This window comes from Vulpes lagopus, chromosome 1 (assembly GCF_018345385.1).
Source record: "Vulpes lagopus strain Blue_001 chromosome 1, ASM1834538v1, whole genome shotgun sequence".
Lineage (NCBI taxonomy): Eukaryota > Metazoa > Chordata > Mammalia > Carnivora > Canidae > Vulpes > Vulpes lagopus.
In genome coordinates this window covers 36,469,407-36,479,079 of record NC_054824.1, presented here as the reverse complement: position 1 = coordinate 36,479,079, position 9,673 = coordinate 36,469,407, and positions in this window count along the sequence as shown.

Here is a 9,673-nt window from a genome sequence, read left to right as displayed (position 1 = left end):
AGGATGAATTAATGAAATTTCAAACATTTATGTCTTATTATAATTATAATATATATTCCAAATTCTATCCACCTAATCAATTCTCCAGATATACACCAAACATTTATTTAACACCTCCCTCCAGACACTATGTTCCAGAATTACATGTCCAATTCTGATTCCCTTTTCTGAAAAATAGGAATGTTTATATCTTCATTAGCAGGTATAAAGAATAGGGGAGACGATTTATATAGAATATCAGTAACAATAAGCATTGAATAAATACGAGCTGTACTTCCCAAAACCCAGAGGTAAAAAAACAATGACAGTCTGTGGATAAAATCAGGCTCATCTGTTTTGATAACATTTTATTGGAACACAGCCATGATTACTTGTTATATATCATCTGTGGCTATTATAATGACAGTAGAGCTGAGTAGTTGCAACAGAGATCATCTGGCTCAAAAAGTCAATAATGTTTACCATCTGGCCCTTTACAGAAGTTTGCCAACTTGTACTTCCCAAATTACCCAGGTCTTAATACTTGTTACATATATTGGGATTCTGATTAAAGAGATTTGGAGGGAAGGCAAGAATTCTATGCTCAATGAGATTTCCAAATAATTCTTACGAAGAGGCAATTAAGACATAATTATGGGAAACTTCCCTAAGGGACGATTATTTAGAAATAGAATTCGAAGTTCTGTGGCACCTTAGCAGAGAAGAAATTTTTTAGGGACAAGAGACAGATCTCTTAATCTGAACTGGAACTAAGGTAACCCTGAGAAGAACAAGAAATGACCAAAAAAAAAAAAAAGTTACTGAAATGCAAATTCTAATTCCTAAGCAGAAATTTCTGAGGACAAGGTTTAACACTAGGTATGGACTATCTTAGTACTAGACCAGTTAAAATTATGAAGAGATGACTCAATGGAATGCAGAACACTGAGGAGACTAGAAGACCTGCATTAAGAGGAAAAAAAGAACTGAGCCAAATTGTGACAGAGTTTTAAGATTTAAAATTCTATGATAGGGCTTTCAAAAGGGTCCAGATGTTAGTAACAAGGCAGAAGAGTGAAAAGGAAAAAGCCTAAGTGGGATGTACCTCTACATGTGTAATCTTGCCAAGTTATGGGATATATTCCCAGCCAATGCGGTACCATTTCCTTTTTTAATCTTACTGAGATAAAAAAAAAATCAATCCAAATGGTGATAGTCATGAAGGCACTCACTCTGAGGGACAATGAAAAAAAAGCTCAAGTCCTCCTTTTTATTTCTACTTGGGGAAACAGAGAAGGGCATCCCAGATTGTAAGATTCACTTGCTCTCCAATAGGGAATAAGTTAAAAAAATTGGCCTAGTTGGCTAGAGATTGTTTTGGTGAGAAGGTGCCATGAAGCCAAGTCATGGCTACTGCTTGGGATGTTAGTTGCTCTACCCCAGACTAGCCCAAGAGGACCTTTCTAGGAAGATGTTTGATAATTTTAACTTTTCAGCAACTCTGCGAGCCATATGGAGTAGAAGAAAGCCTGTGCATACTGAGCCCTACATTGGGACTCCTGAGCACATGTTCTGCTTTGATCTCACAGCTCTTCCTCTGAGATGTTTGGGAATGAAAGCATTGGTAGAAGCCTTCACTTAAGACTTTAAAGTACTCACAGCCAGCTAGAGAAAGTCCTTAGGTACCTTCTTCAGACTTCTACTTTTTCCAGAACTTTCCTTGGACCTACCAGGTCTGCCTCAGTAAACTTTCAATTACATAAAGCTTAATTTAATCTGGAAGAAATAAATTTGCCTCCTCAGATGCTAAGCACAAGGAGGATGGAATCTGTATGAAAAACCTGTGAAATTTTATTTCTAATCAGGAAAGAATTTTCCTGGCAATTGATTTAATTCACTCACTCAACCCCACCCTCCATCATAAGCAATGCCTAATCATCAAGTGGGTTTCTTTATTTACTTTGCCATTTATAAATGTAACATCTACCAAGGATCTGCTTTCAATTTTTAAAGGGACCCTGCCTTTTTCCCTTGAATATTTTCAAACCATTTAAATAAAATAGCATGGAAAATGACTTTAAATAGAAATATAGAGTGGTTTCATCACTCAAGCAACACTCCCATACAGTCATAATACATGTATGCGTATCCTAAGAGACCCTCAAATACAATGGAAAAACTCCATATAAATTTTTAAATTTAAGTATTTATTTACTTATAATCCCTGATGCACTCCTTTTGACCTATAGACATATAAGTAACTTGTATACATATAATATATATAGAATACAAATAAGCTAACTCGCATATCACATATCCATGTATTTTTGCCCTTTTCCATCTTTTCAGCCATAGGCATTCAGAGAAGCTCTGAACCACGAGACGTTATTAGTGGCTCAACATGATGATTTTAACACATGTGCACAGAAGTTTTGACAGTCTTCCCACCAGAGAGTAGTGTGCTTTTGTGGTTGTTTGATTCAGTAATATGGTGGAAGTGAATCTATGAAGTCTTATCATGAAGGGAGATGCAGCTTCTGGCTAGCTCTCTTGGGACATTCACCCTGGGAAAGCTAGCTACCATGTAAGCAGTCAATCTGCCCCAAAGCTACCATACTGTAAGGAAGCCCAAAGTAGTGTATTTGAAAGACCATGTGAAGACCAGAGAGCTGTGTGGTTATCTCCTGACTAATACCAGGCCTTGCTCCAGTTCTATTCACCACCTCATCCATTTACCCTTAGTTAATAAGACCTCAATCCAAAACTACCCAGCCAAGCTCTGTCCAAATTCTTGACCCACAGACACCATTAAAGATAGTAAACTAATTTTGTTTCAAGGTAGAAGCTCTGGGGTAATTTATTTCACAGTCAGTAGATAGCTGAAATACTCAGAACTTGTACAGCTTCGTATCTTTAGCTGTATCAGATATTTTGAGTCTAAAGACCCTTCCTTTGCCTTTAAGCCATGATGCAGTGGCCATTAGCAATAATGAATCTTTTTAAGAGGGAATAGTTAAGATGACACAGAAGGTTGACAATGCCTCTCCTAAAATTCCTCTTTGTCCAAAATTTTTATTGGTTCTAGTTCTAGACCTTCATATAAATTCTAGAGACAGAGCTAAATTAAGCTCTCTGCCTACCATAACATAAATAAATGAATAAATATATATATATAAATAAATAAATTTATTTTTTAAAATATTGATTTAACATTGGGGTAAACTAGATTCAGTTGAACTGACACAACTCATTCAGGTTCTTGAAACTAAATAACATGAGTTTAAGGATGCAAACTAAACTACAGCCCAATGTGTTTTTACTCACTTAGAATTTTTATTTTATAAACATTGTAATGATTTGTTTTGTGTATCAACTGGACTGGCCCATAGGTTGCCCAGATATTTGGTGTCTATGCTTAACCAAAGAACGAATAGGACAAAGTTACCACCTGCAGGATTCTGACTCTAACTCAGTCCTAGGTGAAACAAAAAAGGAATATGAAGTTGGAAAAGGCCAAATTTATTGATATGATTTGATAAGCAAAATTCTGCATTTAATGTCACAGCTCAGAGAGTTAGAACAGACTCTAATGGTTTGTTAGGTTGGCTGAAACATGGACCAAAAGGAGGCCTACAATAAGAAAAGTAGAAATTCCAGATTGCCTAGATTTAATGTAGAGGAAGGGATTCAGAATTTTAAGGTGATTGGGATATTAGCGTGAATTTCTGGCCCCTACAGATAAACCTCAGTTCAGATCATTAGGATTTTTGAACAAAATTCAGCCAATTTCTACAGATAACTATTTCTTTTTTGAGAAGCAGCCTTTGCCCTGCTGTTGGACCATAGTAGAGACTGACTCTTTGACCATTGGCCATCAAGTTAACATGTGACCTAAGTTGTCCATCATTAAGTAGGTGTTATTTAATCCAGGAAGCACTAAAGTTGGATGTGCACAGTAGTACTCCACTATCAAACGTATGTGGTATATACTTGATTGGGCCTAAGAAAGCACAAGTAAGTTATATGAAGTGTTACAAATAGCCTTTTCTCTCCTAGACCTCCTATGACCTCATGAGTAACCTATGATTACTTGAGAGAAAGAGGATGAAAAGACTCAGGCCTGATTTACAAACCATTCTACATCATAGACCAGGTACTACCCTAAAGTGGAAAGCAATAGCTCCCTACTGGGATATTTTTAAAAGACAGTGGTGAAGAGAAATTCTTCCAGTGGATAGAATTTTAAGTAGTGCTCCTGGTTGTTCACTTTCCTTGAAAGAAGAAATGGCCATATGTGCAATTATATAGAATTCATAGGCTGTGGCCAATGGTTTGGCTGGATAATTAGGGATTAGAAGGAACATAATTGGAAAATTGGTTAAAGGAAGTTTGAGGAAGAGATATGTTAACAGACCTCTCTGAACGGGGGAAAAAATGAAGATATTTGTGTCCTTGTAAGTGCTTACCAAAGAGAGCCCTTAGCAAAGGATAGTTTCAATTATCAAGTGGATAGGATGACCCATTTTATGGATGCCAGTCAGCCTTATTCCTCAGACACCCTTGTCACCACCCAATGTGCTCATGAACAAAGTGGCTTATGGTGATAAAGATAGAATTTATGCATGGACTTAGCAACATGGGCTTCCATTTACCAAGGTCAACCACACTATGGCCATTACTGAGTCCCTGATATGAACCATTCCCCAGGGTCAGTCAGGTAGCTGGTGGGAAGCTGATTACATTGGACTCCTTCCAGTGTAGAAAGGACAGTGTTTTGTTCTTATTGGACTAGATAGTTATTCCAAATATGGATTTGCCTTCCTTGTATACAATGCTTCTGCCAAAACTACCATCCACACACTTACAGAATGCCTTATCCACCATAATAGTATTATGAACAGCATTGCTTCTGATCAAGAAACTCACTTCACAGTAAAAGAAGTGTTACAATGGGCTCATGCTCATGAAATTCTAGGCTTATCATGCTCCCTACCATCCTGCAACAGCTAGCTCACTAAAATGCTGGATTCATTTGAGACTCATTTACATCACCAGCAGCTAGTAATACCTTGAAGGGTTGGGGTCAGGTTCTCCAGAACCTTATATATGCTCTCGATCAGTGTCCAATATATGATATTGTTTCTCCCATAGCCAGAATTCACAGCTCTAGGAATCAAGTAGTGGAAATGAAAGTGGCACCACTCACTATTACCTCTAGCTATACACTAGCAAAATTTTTGCTTCCTGTTCCCCAAACCTATGCTCTACTGACCTGGAGATCTGAGTTCCAAAGGGAGGGATGCCTCCACCAGAAGACAGCAATGATTCCATCGAACTAGAATTTATGACTTCCACCTGACAGATTTGGTCTCTTCACACCTTTAAATCAATACACAAAGAAAGGAGTCACTGTGCTGGCTATGGTGATTGATCTTGATCACCAAGGGGAAATCAGACTACTATTCTACAATAGAAGTAAGAAAAAGTATATCTGGAACACATACAGAAGTATTCCAGGAGACCCCTTAGGATGTCACTTATTATTTCCATGCTCTAACATTAATATACAACTACAACAGTATAGTTTAGGCAGGACTACTAATGGCTTATTTTATGCATCAATTTGACTGGGCCATGGGTTGCCTAGATATTTGGTTAAACAATATTCTGGGTATATCAAATGAAGGTGCTTTCAGATAATATAAACATTAGAATTGGTAGACTGAGTAAAGTAGGTTGCCTTCCTTAACATGGATAGCCTTCATCCAATCAGTTTGATTGCCTGATTAGAACAGAAAAGCTGAACCTCCCAGTGAGAGGGGACCCGTCCTGCCTAACTGCTTGAGCTGAAGCATTGGTCTTTTCCAGCTTTTGGACTCATACTAAAACATCAGCTCTTCTTGAGTATTGAGCCTGCTGGCTTTCAGACTCTACCATCAGCTCTCCTCAATCTCCAGCCTTCAATGTCAGACTGGAACTATACATCTACTCTCGTGGATGTTCAGCTTACTGACTGCAGATCATGGGAAATCTTGGCTTCCATAACCATGTAGGCCGATTCCTTGTTTTTATCATATATCACTCTTGTGTAAATAAAAAGGAAAATATAAATAAAGAAATTTGGCTAAGGTATTCAGAACATTCTGAATTTCTTTTAGAATCAAATTCATTAATTTTGATATTTTTCCACAAAACATTCTTTTCAAAGTCATACAGTACTTCTTAGAGGACTTTATCATTGTACCCAGGGTGGTTAGTTCAAGTTGATGGCACTCACTGAACATATTTTCATGCTGATTCTTTTATATTTCCAAAAATATCAGATAAAACAAGTATGCCATGTTTACTATCTGACTGATGATAATTTTAAGACAAAATTGATTGAAAGACACATTCCAACATCAAAGATCTTAAAATGTGAAAAAAACATGCATTTTAGAATTGCTGAAATTTTTACAGTGCTCAATAAATACACTATCACTGAATTAATGATGATGGGATGATGATGATAAAGATAATGAATATTAGCTCAGAAGTTGTGTCCTTGTGCCTGATAAAGTGTGTGTTTATGTATCAGGAATATATGCCTGATAGTTGGTGCATTTATGGGGGGTTAAAGACCTATGAAAAATAAACATGAAAACCAGTCATCTGGTTTGATAAAAATTTTTTTTCTTTTTTTTGATAAAAATTTTATTTTTTTTCTTTTTTTTGATAAAAATTTTATTAATTTGAGTCTTCTCTCTCTTCTTTTTAATAAGGCTGGCTAATGGTTTATCTATCTTATTAATTCTTTCAAAGAACCAACTCCTGGTTCTGTTGATCTGTCCACAGTTCTTCTGGTCTCGATTTCGTTGGTTCTGCTTGAATCTTTATTAACTCTCTTCTTCTGCTGGGTGTAGGATCTATTTGCTCTTTTTTTCTCTAGCTCCTTTAGGAGTAAGGTTAGCTTTTGTATTTGAGTTCTTTCCAGTTTTTGAATGGATGCTTGTATTGCAATGTATTTCCCCCTTAGGACTGCTTTTGCTGCCTCCCAAAGATTTTGAACTGTTGTATCTTCATTCTCATTAGTTACCATGAATCTTTTTAATTCTTCCTTAATTTCCTGGTTGACCCTTTCATCTTCTAGCAGGATGGTCCTTAACCTCCACGTGTTTAAGGTCCTTCCAAACTTCTTGTTGTGATTTAGTTCTAATTTCAAGGCATTATGGTCTGAGAATATGCAGGGGACGATCCCAATCTTTTGGTATCGGTTCAGACCCAATTTGTGATTGTGACCCAGTATGTGGTCTATTCTGGAGAAAGTTCCATGTGCACTTGAGAAGTGTACTCAGTTGAGTTTGGATGTAAAGTTCTGTAGATATCTGTGAAATCCATCTGGTCCAGTGTATCATTTAAAGCTCTCGTTTCTTTGGAGATGTTGTGCTTAGAAGACCTATCGAGTATAGAAAGAGCTAGATTGAAGTCACCAAGTATAAGTGTATTATTATCTAAATATTTCTTCACTTTGGTTATTAATTGGCTTATATATTTGGTAGCTCCCACATTCGGGGCAATATATATTGAGGATTGTTAAGTCCTCTTGTTGGATAGATCCTTTAAGTATGATATAGTGTCCCTCTTCATCTCTCACTACAGTCTTCGGGGTAAATTTTAGTTTATCTGATATAAGGATGGCTACCCCCGCTTTCTTTTGAGGACCATTTGAATAGTAAATGGTTCTCCAACCTTTTATTTTCAGGCTGTAGGTGTCCTTCTGTCTAAAATGAGTCTCTTGTAGACAGCAAATAGATGGGTCCTGCTTTTTTATCCAATCTGAAACCCTGCGACTTTTGATGGGTCATTAAGCCCGTTCACGTTCAGAGTTACTATTGAGAGATATGAGTTTAGTGTCACCATGGTATCTATTCAGTCCTTGTTTTTGTGGATTGTTCCACTGAACTTCTTCTTAAAGGGGAATTTTAAGAGTCCCCCTTAAAATTTCTTGCAGAGCTGGTTTGGAGGTCACATATTCTTTCAGTTCCTGCCTGTCTTGGAAGCTCTTTATCTCTCCTTCCATTTTGAATGAGAGCCTTGCTGGATAAAGTATTCTTGGTTGCGTGTTCTTCTCATTTAGGACCCTGAATATATCCTGCCAGCCCTTTCTGGCCTGCCAGGTCTCTGTGGAGAGGTCTGCTGTTACCCTAATACTCCTCCCCATGAAAGTCACTCTCTTTCACCATACACAAAGATAAACTCAAAATGGATGAAATATCTAAATGTGAGACAAGATTCCATCAAAATCCTAGAGGAGAACATAGGCAACACCCTTTTTGAACTCGGCCACAGTAACTTCTTGCAAGATACATCCATGAAGGCAAAAGAAACAAAAGCAGAAATTAACTATTGGGACTTCATCAAGATAAGAAGCTTTTTTTGCACAGCAAAGGATACAGTCAACAAAACTACAAGACAACCTACAGAATGGGAGAAGATATTTGCAAATGACATATCAGATAAAGGGCTAGTTTCCAAGATCTATAAAGAACTTATTAAACTCAACAGCAAAGAAACAAACAATCCAATCATGAAATGGGCAAAAGACATGAACAGAAATCTCACAGAGGAAGACATGGAGATGGCCAACATGCACATGAGAAAATGCTCTGCATCACTTGCCATCAGGGAAATACAAATCAAAACCACAGTAAGATAACACCTCACACCAGTGAGAATGGGGGAAATTTAACAAGGCAGGAAACCACAAATGTTGGAGAGGATGTGGAGAAAAGGGAACCCTCTTACACTGTTGGCGGAAATGTGAATGGTGCAGCCACTCTGGAAAACTGTGTGGAGGTTCCTCAAAGAGTTAAAAATAGACCTGCCCTACGACCCAGCAATTGCACTGTTGGGGATTTACCCCAAAGATACAGATGCAATGAAACTCCAGGACACCTGCACCCCGATGTTTCTAGCAGCAATGGCCACAATAGCCAAACTGTGGAAGGAGCCTCGGTGTCCATCGAAAGATGAATGGATAAAGAAGATGTGGTTTATGTATACAATGGAATATTACTCAGCCATTAGAAATGACGAATACCCACCATTTGCTTCAACGTGGATGGAACTGGAGGGTATTATGCTGAGTGAAATGAGTCAATCGGAGAAGGACAAACATTATATGTTCTCATTCATTTGGAGAATATAAATAATAGTGAAAGGGAATATAAGGGAAAGGAGAAGAAATGTGTGGGAAATATCAGAAAGGGAGACAGAACATAAAGACTCCTAACTCTGGGAAACGAACTAGGGGTGGTGGAAGGGGAGGAGGGAGAGGGGTGGGGGTGAATGGGTGACGGGCACTGGGGGGGGGCACTTGACAGGATAAGCACTGGGTGTTATTCTGTATGTTGGTAAATTGAACACCAATAAAAAATAAATTTATTAAAAAAAATTGTAGTTTCACACCAGAGAGTGAACAACCTTTCAGAGTATTAACAGTGTCTCTAAAGCTTGCTGTTCTGATGTCATGCAAGGTAAGCATTTCACGCTTAGCACTAACACTGAGAGCAGGAGCTTATTATCACAGTTTTTCAGTTGTTGTGGTGAAATTCCTATGGTTAAAATTACTCATGGAAAAAAATAAATTTTCTAATTTTAGAATTACAGTATTTCAGGCTTCCCTCCCTCTGGATATCTGCTTTTATTTACACTG